Source organism: Pinus tabuliformis, chromosome 3_1 (genome assembly GCF_031772625.1).
Source record: "Pinus tabuliformis cultivar Carrire ecotype Pingquan chromosome 3_1, CPIR1, whole genome shotgun sequence".
NCBI lineage: Eukaryota > Viridiplantae > Streptophyta > Pinopsida > Pinales > Pinaceae > Pinus > Pinus tabuliformis.
This window is the reverse complement of record NC_142301.1, coordinates 632,440,731-632,458,503: the sequence shown is the minus strand read 5'-3', so window position 1 is coordinate 632,458,503 and position 17,773 is coordinate 632,440,731. Positions and strand designations below refer to the sequence as shown.

The 17,773-nt window shown below is 33.7% G+C and overlaps 2 long non-coding RNA genes, 1 other non-coding gene and 1 pseudogene across 5 annotated transcripts; 2 read left to right on the top strand and 2 right to left on the bottom strand.

Moving 5' to 3' along the window:
- Positions 1–2,565: 2,565 nt before the first annotated feature.
- LOC149188650 (protein DETOXIFICATION 41-like) lies at positions 2,566–5,332 on the top strand (annotated as a pseudogene). The gene is made up of 8 exons (XR_016255593.1): positions 2,566–2,680; positions 2,914–3,413; positions 3,530–3,616; positions 3,754–3,810; positions 4,075–4,313; positions 4,423–4,541; positions 4,710–4,796; positions 4,875–5,332. The product of XR_016255593.1 is annotated as a protein DETOXIFICATION 41-like (transcript).
- A 1,109-nt stretch (positions 5,333–6,441) lies between these two features.
- Positions 6,442–7,284, top strand: LOC149188649 (uncharacterized). Its single transcript, XR_016256303.1, has 3 exons — positions 6,442–6,482; positions 7,069–7,136; positions 7,241–7,284. It is a non-coding gene; the product is annotated as an uncharacterized LOC149188649 (long non-coding RNA).
- Positions 7,285–15,009: 7,725 nt separating this feature from the next.
- LOC149188648 (U6 spliceosomal RNA) lies at positions 15,010–15,110 on the bottom strand. Its single transcript, XR_016256598.1, has one exon. It is a non-coding gene; the product is annotated as a U6 spliceosomal RNA (small nuclear RNA).
- Positions 15,111–16,363: 1,253 nt separating this feature from the next.
- On the bottom strand, positions 16,364–17,553 carry LOC149188647 (uncharacterized). Of its 2 annotated transcripts, none has more exons than XR_016256302.1 (3): positions 17,239–17,553; positions 16,998–17,069; positions 16,364–16,748 (listed from the first exon to the last, which is right to left on the bottom strand). It is a non-coding gene; the product is annotated as an uncharacterized LOC149188647 (long non-coding RNA). The 2 variants fall into 2 exon arrangements; XR_016256301.1 differs by having other exon boundaries at positions 16,364–16,706; positions 17,239–17,551.
- Positions 17,554–17,773: the final 220 nt, after the last annotated feature.

Here is a 17,773-nt window from a genome sequence, read left to right as displayed (position 1 = left end):
TCTACCAATGGATTCACTCTAACTGGACCAACAATTGCAAGGTTTTGTTATGCTCAAAGGGCTTCTTCATTGTAGTGTTCGCCTTCGGTGAGGACTACCAAAAAGCTCTAACTGCAGGTCCATGGTTTTGGGGCTCAGCAGGTTTATTCCTTACCCCCTGGTTCCTAGATTTCGATCCAGCTACAGCAATCATCACCAAGCTCCCCATCTGGGTCAGACTTCCTAACCTCCCGGCGCATCTATGGCATTTTGCTGTTTTCCAAGGGATCGGCAATTCTCTAGGCCGCTTCCTAGACACAGACATCTCTAGAGGGGAAAAGGGCCTATACACCTTCGCCAGAATCTGTGCAGAAATAGACATGAGCAAAGGTCTCCCTGACCAGATCAATCTCAAAATTGGAGACTTCCATTGGACTCAGGCCCTGGATTACGAGAACACAGCCTTTCGCTGCCGAAACTGCCATCACACAGGGCACCTTCAGAGCTCCTGTCCCACGATGCCTGTCCACAAGAAGAAAGCCAATCCTAAGCAGAAATCCAAGAGCTGGAAGCCTCATGACCCTCCCCCCATGGATGATTTTGATTTTAGCTCGGATGAAGAGGAGGAGAATGAGGAAGAAATGGAAGCAAAACTGGCACAGGATCCGCCCTCGGCTGAGCCTGTGGACTTGTCTATCCAGCCAATCTCACAGAAAAGGAATCATGAATCCTCTCCCTCGGATTCAGATAAGGAAACCTCTCCGTCTGCCCAGCTCAGTTTGCAAATCTTGCCAGATCAGCAGTGCCCTCCTGAATGGGTCAAAGTTGGTAAAAAGAAAGGGAAAAAATGCCGAATAGTTGATTCCACCCATGTTGGGTAGAATCCTCTGCTCTGCTCTTGCTCCTCTGTTCTTCTTGTTTCTTCATGCTCAGCACTCCTCTCTTCTTTTTTCTTCTAGGGGCCGAGGTGGATAGACTATCCTTTCCGGCTGCCCTTGTTCCTGCTTCTCTTGGCTGTAATGTCTTATTGTACTATATTTCCCCTTAATAGAATTAGCTTTTACTGAGAAAAAAAAAAAATTTAATGAAATTTATAAGAAAAAAAATATATCACACGGAATAGATGGTTAGTGATTTACCATATTAAATATTAATTTATATATAAATAATAATATATTACAATAAATAAATTATATTAATGGATATTAAAAAAATTGTTAAATAAAACAAATGATTTTATATATTATTATTATTATATATAAATATGTTATTAATATTTAAATTAATTTTAAATTAAATAATATTAAAACTAAAATATATTTTAAATTATATTTTTGTTATCAATATGTTTGAATAAACACTTTGATTAGATTTATAGTGATATTTTTATTAGAAGTTAGATTTAGGGTTTTTGAAACAATAAAGGTGCAATTTAGAAAAGATATTTCTATACTCAATCAAACACCAAACATCATTTAATAAGGAAAAAAACATTTTGGTTAGATTTCACTTTAAATTGTGTTAATTTTCAAATCAAACCATAAGGTTAAATGTTAAAAACTATAACATATATGTTATATAAATTAGTATATATAGCATATTTATTTAATGAATAAATATATTTATAATAATAATTATTAATATTATTTAATTTTAAAATTATGAAAATATGTAATCTAATTTAAATGTGAAAAAAAATAAAATGATTAGCTCAATAAATATGAAATTAATTCAGAAATATAAATACGAATGTATTAAATTCGAGCTAAAGAAAAATGATTACCATGCATTGAAGGTTGAGGAAAGGGAGCTTTGAGAAGGGTAGAATTTAATGAAAAATGTTAAATATCCTAAGTTAACATCAACAATAAACACTAGAACTTAAGGACTCGGAAATACTAAAAATACATCGAATTTAGAGCTAAAAAATAGAGTTACTACACATTCAAGTTAAGAAAAGGAACCTCTGAGAAAAGTGGAGATTTAATTGGAAAATGCGAAAACTTTAAATAAATCAAATTTAATGCTTTCTTTATATACAAGAATACAGAGTATACAGTGGGCACCACGTCAAATATGAATCACGAGGTTGTCAATATAGAGCACATTCTTTTCTCTGGAGATCTCTTTGTTTATGTGACATGAATGGAGGACAGAATGGTAAATAGTATGGTATACTCCATTAATCCATGGTATAATTTAATAAGGGTTTTTGTATTAACTTATGGTATTGTTTAATAATGGTTTTAGCTAAATAATTAGGCCGATAGGCCTTCCTTTGGAACAGACTTTCGTCGTCCTTTTCATTCTAACGTTGACACCTGTCATTAACAGCCAAATTGACATTTGGGTATTTTGCATCTTGCAGTTGGTGCGGTGAACGTGCCTTTCTCCGTGGCGGTCTCGAATCTTCACCCATGAAGCCGGCAGAAATATCTGCAAATTTGTTACAGACACTCTTCTCTACGCCATTTTCCCGGACTTCGCATTACCAGACTCGATGTCAGCCGAAGAAACCGAGTCCCGATTGAAAGAACTCCAGGTACAATGTCTAGACACATTTTCAGATTTCGATAAGGATTATATATGGCAACACTAATCATTCAACCCGCTGTAACCTCATCGTGTCCCTGTACTCTCAATTCCAATCTCCGGGACTCGAACCCGCGGGCTTCCGTTCCATTTGCCGGTGAAACCCTCAGTATGGGACTCCTTGCGGGCTCTCACGGGTGGTTTTGTGCAAACCAGAGCTAGCGATGTTGTTCAGAACGCTCTAAACAGTCGTATTAAAGGTCATCCCGATAAAGCTAGGGTTAACATGCATAGGGTCAGGGTTCGAGTTTCTCTGAGCATGGCTCAGGTTTTGAAGCACGATGAGCACTTGATTTCTAAGGCGGTGGAGGCCTTTTATGAACGGGACGTGGATTCCATGAGGGCGGCGTCTCGGATGGAGAAGTTTAGTCATCTGCCAGAGGTCCATGATAATAATGACTGGAACTGCAATACTCCTGGGCATCCTCTACTATTTTTGCAGATCCAGTATTGATTGCCATAGGGCAGAGTAAAGAAATCTCTGCTGCAGGAGGTATTTTTGCCAAAGGTCTTATTCCTCAGTTGTTTGCTTTTGCCCTCAATTGCCCCATGCAGAGGTTTTTGCAGGCTCAGAACATAGTGGCCCCTATTGCCTATATTGCTGTTGGGACATGTCTATTCCATACATTGATCACCTGGGTGGCAGTAGACAAGCTAGGATTTGGCCTGCTAGGGATAGCCCTAATAGTGAGTTTGACTTGGTGGGTTCTGGTCATTACTACTGCCTTGTATATATTCTATAGCCCATACTGCAGGCATACATGGACGGGCTTCACCTTGAAGGCCTTCACAGGACTCTGGTCATACTTCAAGTTAACTCTGGCATCGGCTGTTATGCTAACGTATGCCTTAATACTCTTTGGAAGATACACAAACTATCTAAATTATATCTGGGTGTTTACATAATAGCTTAGCCTGTTTTGACAAGTTTTGTTTTGTTCCACACCTGATTTTGCAGTTTGGAAATATGGTACATTGAAGTATTGGTGCTTGTATCGGGTTGGCTGCCAAATGCAGAGGTCGCGCTGGATTCCATTTCTGTTTGGTATGAGACTTTCCCATTTAAAGCTAACTAATTTAAAGCCAAATACAAGCTCCATGCCTATGCATTGTCCCAACTTTGTTAGATAGCTATGCCAGTTAATATATCTCTAACGTGCCAGGTTTTGAACATATATGCAGCATGAATTATTACAACTAGGAGTTGATGGCAATGTTGGGTCTCAGTACAGCTGCAAGGTATACATTTATGATTTATAGTAATATATTGTTTTATTGGGGCATTTTATGGCTATTGCAGATTTTGGGAATATCTTTAAATCTGACCATCGCCAGAGGGGTCAAACAATTGACCCCTCTCCTGAAGGTAGGATTCTCCAATATTGGGCAAAATTGCAATTCACATAAATTCAGCGGTTTTATATAGCATGGTATACCTTTTTTTTCCCATTTGCTGTATCTAGAAATTGGTTTTCTTTATTGTGGTATTTATATTATTTGCAGTATAAGAGTGGGTAATGAGCTGGGAGCCAGGAGACCTAAAACTGCAAGATTTTCAGTTATAGTTGTGGTGGTCACTTGCTTCATAATAAGTGTCATACTTGCCATTGGGATTCTGATACTGAAGAAAGAACTCGCCATGGCATTCACAAGCACCACTGTGGTTATACGCGCAGTCTATGCATTGATACCTCTACTTGCAATATCTGTTCTCTTGAATGGCACCCAACCTATTCTCTCAGGTTGGAATTTTCAGTATCAACAATTTATTTGCAGCAGAAAGCTGGTAGTTGATGTTTGCTATATTTAGGTTATATTTTCGTTGACATCATAAAGGTATTGTGATTGCAGGGGTGGCAATTGGATGTGGATGGCAAGCTGTGGTGGCATATGTGAATTTAGTGACATACTATCTTGTTGGCTTACCAGTTGGAATTGCTTTAGGATTGAAGACCAGTCTTGGAATCGATGTAATTATTTGAAATACATAGCTAACTTTTTCTACTTTTATTTGTTTTTTTCAATATAATTAGATTGTCCATGCTCAAAGATGCAAAATTAAAAGATAACAGAGGAATAACCTTATCCTGTTTCTGAGTATATTGTAGTATGTTTCTTTCTGACATTGGCAATGGCAGGGAATCTGGTGGGGATTAATCCTGGGAGTGGCACTGCAGACGTTAGTACTCATTATTCTTACAGCACGTACTAATTGGAACAAAGAGGTTTGTTGCATTTTCACTTCCTGAACATTTATAGAAAATAGATAAGAAAATGAATGAGCTAACGAGGTTTAGTTGCAGGTCCAATCGGCGTCGGAGAGAGTTGAGCGTTCCCAATACGGGGAGTCTGCAGATAACTCAAACGGAGTGGTGGTTCCATAAGTTGCATTATTGAAATTAAGAGTGAATCGCATTGCAAAGAAAAGGGCATGCCCAATTTGATGGCAAATCGTTTTGTATGATGCGAGGTACATCGATTGGGACAACGGAAATTGAAGAAGTTACTCAATTCAATTCTTCTACCACAGGCTGCTTCTTTTCTTCTTTATAGCGGATTCAAACGAAAGTAGTTCAGGCCACGCGTGCTCGGCTTTGCGTGACATTACATGTTCCCATCCGAACTCCACTGTGGTGAGCTCCACTGTGGTGAGGGAGGGCAGAATATCCATGGATTAGTACCAGGTGGGGTGACCCCTGAGAAGTTCCTTCTGCCTTCTGCTCGCTCGCGCTTCAACATTATCATACATGTTTTGTTGCAATCACAGGTTGGTTAATTCTATTCTGTCATTTATTTGCTATTCATCTGCACAATTGGTCAAAATGATATTTTTTAAACATTTCCCAAACGTTTTATTAAAAGTGGTGTATCATGTGTGTGATCTGTGATCATATTGTTGTAGGATGAAATCCCCGACATTTAATAAGCCACATTGGTAGTTACTAAGCTTGGAAATAATAAGGCTTCACAATGACAACAATCAAAATGGGATTAACAAACATTTCCCTACCAATTTATTAAAACTGATGTATATGTGTGTGAGTGATCATATTATTAATGGCTGAAATTCTCAGCAAATTTCCAATGTTAATATTTATCAAGTTTGTAATTGCTTTTTTTAATATTGCAGAGAACTTTTGTTTGCCCAGTAGATGGTTGCTCTTGCAGTTACAAGAGGAAGGACCATTTAAATCGTCACATGATAAAGCATGAAGGAAAGTTATTTGTGTGCCCCAAAGAGGACTACACACTGCAATTATCAACTGTCTAATTTGAAATGCCATATGAAGCGGCATAGAGAGAGAGGTGAGTAATGGAAGAGTCTGAATCTACCATCTAGAGAGGTGAAGAAATATCCTTGCCCAATGCCATGTTGTAAGAGATGAAGAAGTATCCTTGCCCAAAGCCATGTTGTGGGAAGGTTTTTAAAAGTCCGCATTGTAAGTATTCCCCCCCCCCCCACTGCAGGCTTGAAAGAAAAATATGACAAAGCAATGAGGAGAAATGATGTGAAGGCCATTGTTGTCACTGGTATGCAACTTTGCAGAAGCGATGGAAACTGTACTAAATGTTCAATGGTGTTATAAATCTTTATATATATTCATATATATAGAGAGAGATGTAAATGCTTCTGTTAAAAAATCGAGATGATTTCATGTCTATGTCTCTGTTTTGGCATTGTTAGGTAATGGAAGCATATTCTCAGGTGGTTTTGACATCAACGTTCTCCAGGAAGTACAACAGACTGGTATGCCAAACTAAGTTTTCATACAAAATTCAAATTCTGTTGCAGATTGTTTCAAAGGTTTCCATGTTTGCTCATATTCAATTCTCTGTAACTGTGTATCTAGCAGGGAACTTGTCACATTCGGGTAGAGTTTCTGTTGATCTTATGATCAATACTATTGAAGGTAGGCGTTTGTTATATATGTTGCTTTTTTTTTGTTTTCACTAAAGTTGCAAGTTGTTGGTGATATGTAAGGCTGAAGTGGGGGTACTGTATCTCGGGAATGTTAGCTATTATCAAATCCACAAATAATGTATAAGATAGAGGAATGTTGCTTTTACTTTGACTTGTCATTTCAAAAAACATTATCAATTCTTGTAAAAGACATTTTGTTGGATCGTTATTTTCCATATGTTATTTGAATACTATAAAGTGAAATTATCATACCCTTGACATTTTGAGCTTTTCTAGGAATGTGCCAAAATATGGATACCTAGGCTTATTGTAGAGTATAGTTGGATTTGATGGTACAGTTAAAAGTAGCATTCTTATAGCATAGTTAGGAACTCATCAATGTATTGGTAAAGGATTCTACATGTTTTCCTGTATTGTAATACGTAGCTGGATATGTTGATATTGTTAACATAAAAAAATTAAGATTCTGATGGATGTTTAGGCACCCCTGAAAGTTTGGAAAAGGATTCTATGTGTTTTTAGGATGGAACTTTTTTTCTGGCTCTGACCTTTTTGGCCTTTTGGTGTTGTTATAGAGGCTAAGAAACCTTCCGTAGCTGCTATTCAAGGGCTTGCGCTTGGTGGTGGATTAGAATTAGCAATGGTATGTGGCAATGATTGTCCATCTCTTGTAATTTTATGTTTTGGAAGGGGAATTTTGGGAACTTACATGTTTTGAGTTATCATGGATATATTTAATTTACACAGTCTTGTCATGCTCGTATTTCAACCCCAAAAACACAGCTTGGGTTTCCAGAACTTTAATTTGGGATTATTCCAGGATTTGGAGGTAAGATTTCTCAATGTACATTTATCTGTCTCAGCGGGGTTGACTTCATACTGTGGTATAGCCAATTTTAATCTTACTATGAATTATCTGGAAAATAGGTAATGATTTGTTTCCAGCGCTGAAGACTCTTAAATGAAGAAGGCGGCATGCAGGCTTTTATATTTTATATTTTATTGCGAAGTTATTTGTGGCTTCTTGAGGGTTGATTTTCCCATGCTTTAAACCTGTCAGATCATTGGACTATCATAGCTCCTAGCGTGCACGTTAAAGTGATGAACAGGAGCTATGCTGCTTCTAAGTCTGTGTAAAGTTATGAATTGATTTTGACACCAGATGCTAACTCTGTCACTTAATTCTTATTTTGTTCAAGTGGACGGTCAGTATTGACATTTTATATAACTATTGACAGTTTATAATGGAGAAATTCGAGGAAATGGAGAGGCTTTTGAATGGTATGCATATTTTTGTCGTGAAAATTCAGAAGAGATGCATTTGATGGCGATCTGGTAGATTGAGTAGCATGCTATTACTAGCTATAAAAGCTGAAGTTCATGGTCACATGGGAGGGAGCTATATTTTATTCTATTGATTTTTTTCTGCTTCTTAACCGAAGCCTCCATTCTGCCCGATTTTATAAGAAAATAAGCTTGAGTGGAAGATTTCATTGCTGTGATCGACTCATTTTTATTGAACAGTTTGTTTATACGCAATTTATCCTATTAATATATTCATTGTTTTTAAGGTTTTATGTTTTAATTCTAAGAGTTTGGTTATGTAATTTTTTATTTCATATTTGTTTGTGTAATTTTTTACTCCATATTTGTTTGTATAGGTCTAAGAAATGTGTATGCCAAAAATTCTTAGAGATGCATTTAATTATTTATGATCTGTTTCTAGTGCTTGTTTTGTCACTGCAGAATGATGATATATATGTGGTAAAAACACATATGATTCATGTATAATGATAGTTTTAAATATAATATTAATAAATTTATATGTTATGAGTAATTGTTTAATTATAATATTAAAATTTTAGAGGTAGGATTGCTATTTTATTTAATAGAATTGACAGGTTTTTTTGGTTGGTTTATTTGTTCTTTAATTATTTTCTGTTGATGATCATTATCACTTTATTATTGTTATTATTACATATTATTATTGCGTCGAGAGACGTTCTATAGTTTAGTATGGGGTAGATTTCAACCAGCTCAAAATGCTCATCCGTTAGGTTTGAACTAACATTTCTTCTAGAGAAATTCAACAATTCTAATTTAATAATCCTATCGGTCTCTCTTTGTACCTTTTGGGACAATTGCTAGTTATACTAGGCAAATAGAGGGTTTTTTTTTTAATTTTTAATTTTTAATATATTTTTTCTCAATTCAATTTCCAAATAAATACATTTGGCAAAATGACAATTTTTTTTTTTTAATTTTTTAAATATATACTTTTATTTAACAATTCCATTTAAAAGGCCATAAAATATGAGGCAATTAAATTATAAAATTTACAAAAATAAAAAATAAAATAAATTGACTAAATCAAAGAACCATATAAACTGCCTTCCCCAAATATAATAATAAAAACTATATCCCCGATTAAAATACATCCATAATAGCAACTATCAACGTAATAATTATTTAAATAACAACTATCAGCGTAATAATTATTTAAATGAATAATCAAGAAGGAAAATTACCTCACAGACAACACCACGTAGATCAAAATTCACGTATGATTCTTTTCTAGGACCTAGAAGTCGGAAGTGCACGTATAGTGGACGAATCTCTGAATCTATGTCATGTTGAAAATTTGTAGGGTGAATTTATACGTCAAATAAGATTCGTCAAATTAGATTATTGGTGGTGGTTATAAATTTAAATTATTTATAAGTTATTGATACTTTAATGAAAAAATATATATAAATAATGGAATTATTAAAAAAATTGATTTAATATAATTAAAAAGTTTTTAAAATATTTTAAAATTTTACTTGGTTTTTATCTTTCAAAAGTTTTTTGGATTTTTTATGATTGTTGGCCTTCATGTAAGGCTTTTCACCTTCCACTCAAGTGAATGAGCCAAATTTACATAACTCCAAAAGTCTTATATGTCCAACAAAGTAATATAACTTACTTTCTTTCTCTCATATATATATATATATATAGTGTAGATGCACATTTTACAAACCAATATGAGTATGACGAGAGATGTGTAATTTGTTTTATGTTTTATGTAAACTTACATGTAAATTAAAATAAATATTAATAACAAAAAAATTGACTCTAAATAAAAATATTTCTATACCTAACTTAAGTGAAATAATTATATATAACTTTACATATAGAAAAAGTAATTAAAAGTGAGAAAAAAAATCTTGTTATATCTATATTATGTTTATTGGTGTCTTCTACTTTGGTATGAGAGAGTTGTGTAATTCATTCAATTCTTAATATGGAGTTGGCACATCAAATTTGAAAAATTATTAATAACCCAAAATTATTTCAATGTTAGTTAAGTAAAAGGAAACAAAAATTAAAAAAAAAAACAAAAAAATGTTAAAACATATGAATTTTGTGTTGCTTACTATAAGGGAGATGTATAAAACTTAAAAACTAGTGTAGATCCATCTTAACTCCACATCTTTCATGCTCTCACAAGGACTAAATTGGAGGAAAAGTCAAAACATTTCAATGTTGGGTTTCTAAGTATGAGGGAGATGTCTAATCTCTTTCATAATCAACATAGAGTTGACATATTAATCTTAATGACAGATCTATCAAACCCTTAGAGGAATCAAATCTCACAAGGTGCAAACTCTTCTCAAGTTTTACACTTTAAAGGAAATTTGCAATTCAATAAATTTAATCTCCCTGACTAACTTGATAAATATGGGTAAAGAGGTAACTCAAATATATTATGAATTGAGTTTTTTTTCACTATTTAAATTTCAAAAGGATGGAAGAGAGATTAAGATTTTTAATTTAAAACTTAATTAAAATTATAAACATTAACATTGATATTGCATAATTTTATTTGACATAGTTTAAATATTTTAATTTTTAATTGTTTTTTTGTTATATTTTTAGGCTAATTTTGTTTTAAATTTGGTTAGAAATTATTAGAATGGTTACCCAACTTAAGTGATTTAATTTTTTTTAAGGTATTAAAAATATTTATGCAATCAAAAATATTATTTAAAAAATGAAAATTTATGATTTCACCCACGATTATATAGTTAGATTTTTGTGATAATTGATAAGAATAATAAAAAGACACAATGTTTACATTACACCATTTGATAGATTGAGAGTTACGCTAGCTCGTGGTAGTAAAAAGATTTTTTTTTCAATCACAAATATAGGAATTTGACAAAGCCTATAAAGTATAAATTAGTTAGTTTGTGTGGAATTTAGTTCCATTCAATTTTAGATTCAAATTCATGAAGATAAATTAAGAGTGAAAACCAACTCTCAAAGTTACAAATTTAATTGATGAATATTTGCTTTCTATATTCTAAAAATTTAATAACAAAAAGAAATTTATTATAATATTATATAATTATTTATTCTTTATTGCTTTCAACTTTTTAATTCTCCAATCCACGAGAAATATTGTAATTTAATGTTTAACATTTAAACTAAGTCAAATTACATAAAATAAAAATTAAAAAACTAATCTTAATTTATCTATATAGAAATGAAAAGTAATTTTTTCCTTTTCGACATTAAAAAAATAATTTTTTTTATGCTTTCAATGAATTAAAATTAAAAGTAAGGTGACTCAAATTGTGGAAGGCACACATCACCTCTAGAGGATTCAAACCGAAGAGAGAGGACTAGAGAATTCAAACCGAAGACATGGCTATCCACCAGAGCGTAGGCTCATTATCCCACCTCTATCTCTCACCGTGTTGGCCCATTCCAATTTCCGAAGCGCGTACATCTTACCATGTGCCAATCACTCTCAGCCAACTTGCTTCTGAAAAAGCAGAAAATGATCAAAATTGATAACCAGCGAACCTTTTAAAGAGCTCTCTCCCCTTCCCATTACAATTCATCGAAAGCAAACTGAATCAATTGCTGCCTCTACGGGTTTTCATATTTTTCTATTTTGTCTTTCCGTTTAAAACTGAAAAAGGAAGAAGGGAGGGAATTTTAGGATTCAGGTTTGTTATAAATTCTGGCCCACTGTCATTCGTATTATGCCCTGTTGCTGTTTCTTCTTCTTTATCAGAAATGTGGTGTTTTTTGCTTTTCTGGGAGTGGAAGCACAATTAAACAACCAAACTGTGAGTCACATAATTTGAAATAAGCAATCGGTAGATAATTATTGTGTGCGCATGGCAGGACCGGCTACGGCCACTACCACTGGCAAAGTCCATAGAATGAGGGGGAGGCTTCCGCCGAAGAGAGGGAACATAAAAAGGGAGATATTTGCTTCCATGGCCGCATCATTACTCAAAACCTTGAAAAAATTGGGAACAACTTTGCGCAAAATCATTCAGCATATCATGGCGGCCTCCCCTTGCAATATCTGCTGCGATGGAAAGGCTATTTCAACGGCCTCTGCGCTGGAGATTTTGGTGGGCTTTGAAGGCATGGATTACAGCCAACATTGTAAGGGCTTTAAAAGAGTTCCTGGCTTTGAAAATAGTTGAGGTAAAATAGTTGATAACATTGAGTTAAAATATTTAACTATGAAAATAGTTGAGGTAAAATAGTTGATAACATTGAGGTAAAATATTTAACTATGAAAATAGTTGAGGTAAAATAGTTCTTGATTTATTTCATAGTTGGTAACAACTATTTTACTTCAACTATTTCATAGTTAAATAAAATTGAGGTAAAATAGTTGATAATATAGTGTTGGTTTTAAGTTTTGACAATTCATGGTTTTTTTCATGGTATGTATATATATATATATATATATATATACTATTTGCCTAGATCCATTTTAAATCTAGATCTACCAAAAATTGATAGAGATTTTTTCACACTAAAAATTTACACTTCAAAAAATTTGATCCTTTTGACCTTTGATAAATTTGAAATTAAAATAGATCTAAATTAATATAATATATTTGATTATATGTTAAATAATATAATTAATATCCACAAACTATTAAATAACATAAACATAATTAACATTCACAACAAAATAATATATAATAATAAAAAAATATAACATATATAATACATGATTTATCATTAAAGGAAAATTACATAGTTTAATTTAACTTTAAAATATTTCACATAAATTATTAATTAAAATCATGAATTTGAGATATTCTATATAATTATAAATTAAATTATAATTACATAAGTTGATGAAACTCTAAAATTATTATTTTAAAAATCATTATTTAAATGCTCTTCAGGAATTTTTATAAATTATTTTTTTAGATTATTTAAATTATAGTTTTAAAATATAAAAATATTATTTTCAATACACAATAAACTTGATTCTTTTAAATAAATCAAACTATGTCATATGGAATATTAACATATAATTTCATCAAATTCCAAATTATTTCTACAATACTTTGCCCCAAAAATGTCAATTAAAATTATGTAATATAAAATATTAAAATATAATTCCATCAAATTCCAAATAATTTTTACATATTTTGAGCCAAAAATAGAAAGTACCTCGAGTTTAATGACAGTAGCCACAATTATGCATTTCTAATATCTTTCACCATCTTAAAAATTTCGAACAGTATGGTTTTAAAGTGATGTGTGATTTGTTGGGTGAAACTTGAGGTTAAGGTTTAAATCACATTGAGTATATTATCTTGTTATGATGTGATGTGTAGTTCAAGAACCTTTTTTAGCTTGAATCTCGGTTCTTGCCACAATCATAAGAAATTAATATATCTGACTTGCAAATTGTTGAATGTACTTTTAGTGTTATAATAAAAGTTACAAAAATTAATCTGAATCTTCTTTAAATTAAGTCTGACCATTACCACCATTATTAAAAAAATAAAGTAGATTCTTATTTCCAATGGTTATAAAGATGTGTTCTTAATTCAAATGATTAGGACTTTGGTTTACGATCCCATCTACCCAGATTCAAATATTTGGAAGTATATCCCATTTACCCCGATTCAAGTATTTGGTGGCATGCCCTAGCCTGTGGCTCAAGGAGTGCGGAACATATCTTGCTTAATCATTAAAAAAGTGTATAGTGCCACCTGCCACCGCGTTCCCGTCCAAAAAATATCCACGAGCGCACCAACGAAGCGAACATTTCAGAAGAACAGGTGCATTGTGGAAAATGCCATTTTCAGTGCCGTAGCCTGTAACGAGCAGCTCTTTGTTGCTCACAACTGGGATGATATCTATGTTAACTTTGCATCTAACCCCCTGGGGTCAGAGAGATCAGATTTCGATTGGAGACTAGGAACGCCGTGCCTGCCAATTGTGATTTTGTGGCCAGCCCCAATCTACCCAGATGAAAACAAAAAACCTATTTCAATGGAATACTCGGAACGGTGTGCCTGCCAATTGTGATTTTGTGGCCAGCCCCAATCTACCCAGATGAAAATAAAAAACCTATTTCGATGGAATACTCGGAACGGTGTGCCTGCCAATTGTGATTTTGTTACCAGAATCACTCTTGTCAATGTTTGGATAGTAGCTGCTTTGTAACGTCGATTCGCTGTTTAGAAACCCTAGATCGTCATGCCTAGGGTCTGGGAATATCTGGTTTCGCTATTTTGAAACCCTAAAAAAACCATCCAGTTTTGGGTTATGTATGATTTCATTTTCTTGCTGAACTTTCTGGAGTCCTTGCCATTATTGATTTCATCCTCTTAATGTGGGGCGGCACATCAAAAAAAAAAAATTGGCCTTCGTACCTCTTGATCTTTCGGGCCGCTGAATCGTAAGTCTGGGCAGCTTCATCAACCAAATTCCAACCAAAAAGCACCCGAAAAGGTGATAGGTTGCTTTGGCTACGCCCAGCATAAGGAAATGACTTCGGTGTAATCATTTCAACACGTCTCTTTTAATTCATTGCACTTTGATCTTTCGATCAGAAACTATACTTTCTGTTAATGCGATTCTTTCAGTATATCAGCGTTATCTTTATCCTGAAGTTTTTGGGAATATACTAAAATTTAATGCAATATAGTTTCTGTTAATGCGATTCTTTCAGTGTATCAGAGTTATCTTTATCCTGAAGTTTTTGGGAATATACTAAAATTTAATGCAATATATTGGAGCGAGATCAATTAATTAACTTTAATTTTATTCATCAAATTTCAGAATCCAATTACATTTAATACAACCTACAATTAATTGAGTAGAATAATCAATGAAGCAGACGAAGTTGAGGTTTGACTGTCATTCTCGAATTCATATTCCGAAGAGTGACCTCGTTAGTTGCATTTGTTTTAAATTCTTTTGCCTCATGGTAGTTTCAGAATGGATAAAGATACACCGAGATACAGGCTTCTCCAGTATTATGGGATTCCATCGTTAGCAGATAAATAGCTCGGGTGAAGGCTATGTTAAGGGGAAATTACTGAAGATTTGGGGTTTTGGCCAAAGAAAATGAATACACTATGTCAATGCGAATTTCCTCGAGATTTGGGATTTTGGCAAAAGAAAATGAGATTTGGGATTTCGGCAAAAGAAAATGAATATAATGGCACCAACTTTCTTTGAAAAGAAAATTTAAAAATATGTCTATTGCTAGATTTGTGTGTCATCCTTGAACAGTGGCCATGTTAGTCTTCTCTGTATATTCCAATTCCAATGTTAGAGAGATAATCTTCTCTGTATGTTCCAATTTTATCAGATATCTCTATAGATATACATTTCGTGTTCACTTGATAGGATTTTAGTTTCTATGCACATTGGAGACGAGGTATTAGTCATTTTATGTCACTACCCTCAGGAAAAGGTATTGCGACCCCTAGTGCGATTTTTACTGAAAGCATTGATACTCTAAGCCTTGGGCTTTTTTTGATAGTGCTTCTATCAACAATGGTCAGAGGAGTGGAGGAGGGTTATAGTGCTTCTATCAACAATGGTCAGAGGAGTGGAGGAAGGTTAATCTTATTTCTTTCTGCTTATTACAGTTTCAAAGTCAAAATGAGGTTGAGATTTGGGCAAATACTCAAACAAAAATTTTGGCTGCAAAAACTTGCTTTTGTTTGCCAAAAAAGGTGTTATACTTAGTTATACATATTTGGGGAATCAATGTTATCTATTAACTAGCTCAATAACACTAATGTTTACAAGAATATCTGAGACCAAGCTTATTAATGATACTTCATATTGTTTTCATGCTCACATATTTACGTGGAAAGAATAATGCAGCAGAGAGCTAGTAAAAAAGGGTCTCCTTTTAGAAAAGAATCTCTGGTTATAATTAAACAAATTAACGACCAGTCATATGAATACTTTCATCGTCCTCCCAGGGACCAATACCGGCGCCATGTGCAAACTGAGACTGTTTGCACGTAGATTAACATATATTTCTTTTATATCTCTTTTGGCTTTGTTTATAGCTCTTGTTTTAGCTACCAGTGTTTAGTGTTTCGCTGACATTTATGGACAGTCCTGTTATTTTGTATGCATATGGACAGCTATGTATTTATCTGATATTTATTGTTATTACTTGCTCTCAACTGTGTAGCAATCAACTGGATTGGGATGGCCATGTATTTTTTTTTGTTACTCTGTCAGTCCCTTTTTTTAGCTCAAGCATGGACAGATTAGTTTTTATGCTTTATTTTTTAATTTCACTAACAGTTTTTGGTGGTGGAGTATTTCTTTCTTTAGTAGCTTTTGTAAATGACAAAATATCCCGTCTATTTCATCAGTTTTATCCTAAAGCTAACTCGTAATGTAAAGTTACTTGATTAGAGTAATATATAAATACATTCTTGAAACGTATATGCAATATATAAATACATCATTTTAATATAAATGAGATTACAATTTTTTTTTCCTTAAAATAAAAGAAATTAAAGTAAAAATAAAAATCGTGTTCACAGACCATACAATACTCTGAAACATAGCATCTGATCGAGAACCATTATAAAACATAATATTTATAAACAAGTACATGGTAGATGCTGCTTTCTGTAAAATGGTTAATTGTATCACAAATAGAAAGATTTTCTACTGACATTGGGAACAGAACCATGAGGGTATATTACTTTTGTGATTAGTCGCAACAGCTTTTCCTTGCCTATTGTAGAGCACATCAATCATCCGGATAAACTTCTACAGTAATAAACAGAGCTAAGTAGATCACATTTCCTCTAAAAGCCGGAAGCAGAGCATAAAGCAGAAGACTGAAAAACAGGCCATTTCTGGGGATTGTCAACCATCCATATTCAGAGCTAACATCGCAACTTGCTACCTGTGATGATGTCGCAAAATCCCAGAATTTTATACTCAGAAACTGTACATACAAATATATACATGCTGCGTTACGTTGCTTGAAAACCAAAAAAGGGATTTCACTGATGGCAAGAAAACCAAAAGAGGGCATTCACTGATTGCAACAAATATGTGGTTTGCCATGGATATTAAATGAATTAGGGTTGTATATACTAACTCTGTATAACTGATTTGCCAAAATCTAAAAATAAATTTATACAACCCCACTCATTTAATGTCCATTAACATTTTATTTTCAGCATCCACTTACCAATATGGTGTCACGGTTACGGAGCACCCTGACCCTGACTGCGCGCACTCCCTCCAAGCTCTTCATCCAAGCCTGAAAAGAAAGAGCTTTGCTTACATTCAGAGGAAAGCAGCTTCTCTGCTCAATCCTTACAAAACCCTTACGAAGATTCATTAATTCATAATCTCATACCCTAATGAGTCAATAGATTTGGATTTTCCAAAAGAAGAAATAGAAGCCAAGAGTGCATAACATTAATTACCCATTTGGCTTTGCCCAGAGTCCCTCGAACTCCCTGTCCAAGGTGCGAATAGGGAGGCCAACATTTTCTCCTTTACACCGCCACGCTTGGGCGGAAGGCTCAAAAAATTATCACTCCGAACCCGTAATTTCCCACCCTTAGCAGTCGTTTCTCCTTTCTTCTCCATGTCCGCAGCTAGTGAATGCTCAGAGACAAAGAGACCAGAGATCACAGATCGAGATCAAGCGCGACTGAGGGTTTATCAGCCAACGATTGATAAAGGAACAGAAATGCAGGTTAACAGTGAAAGGGCCCTGTTGATATATATCTATATACATCTGCGTTGTACAATTTTGTGGTGTACATCGAATTTTCAAAATCATTGCAGTAGTGTGACTTTTTCGTACATGTCTTTGTCGAAATATTTAAAATTTTGGCATATGGAAAAACCATTATGAAGTTTGTATAATTTAAATGAACCAAAATATTTTTTTATTTAAAAATTGAAATTATAAAATTATTATATTATCCAACCAATCAAATTATTAAAAATTAA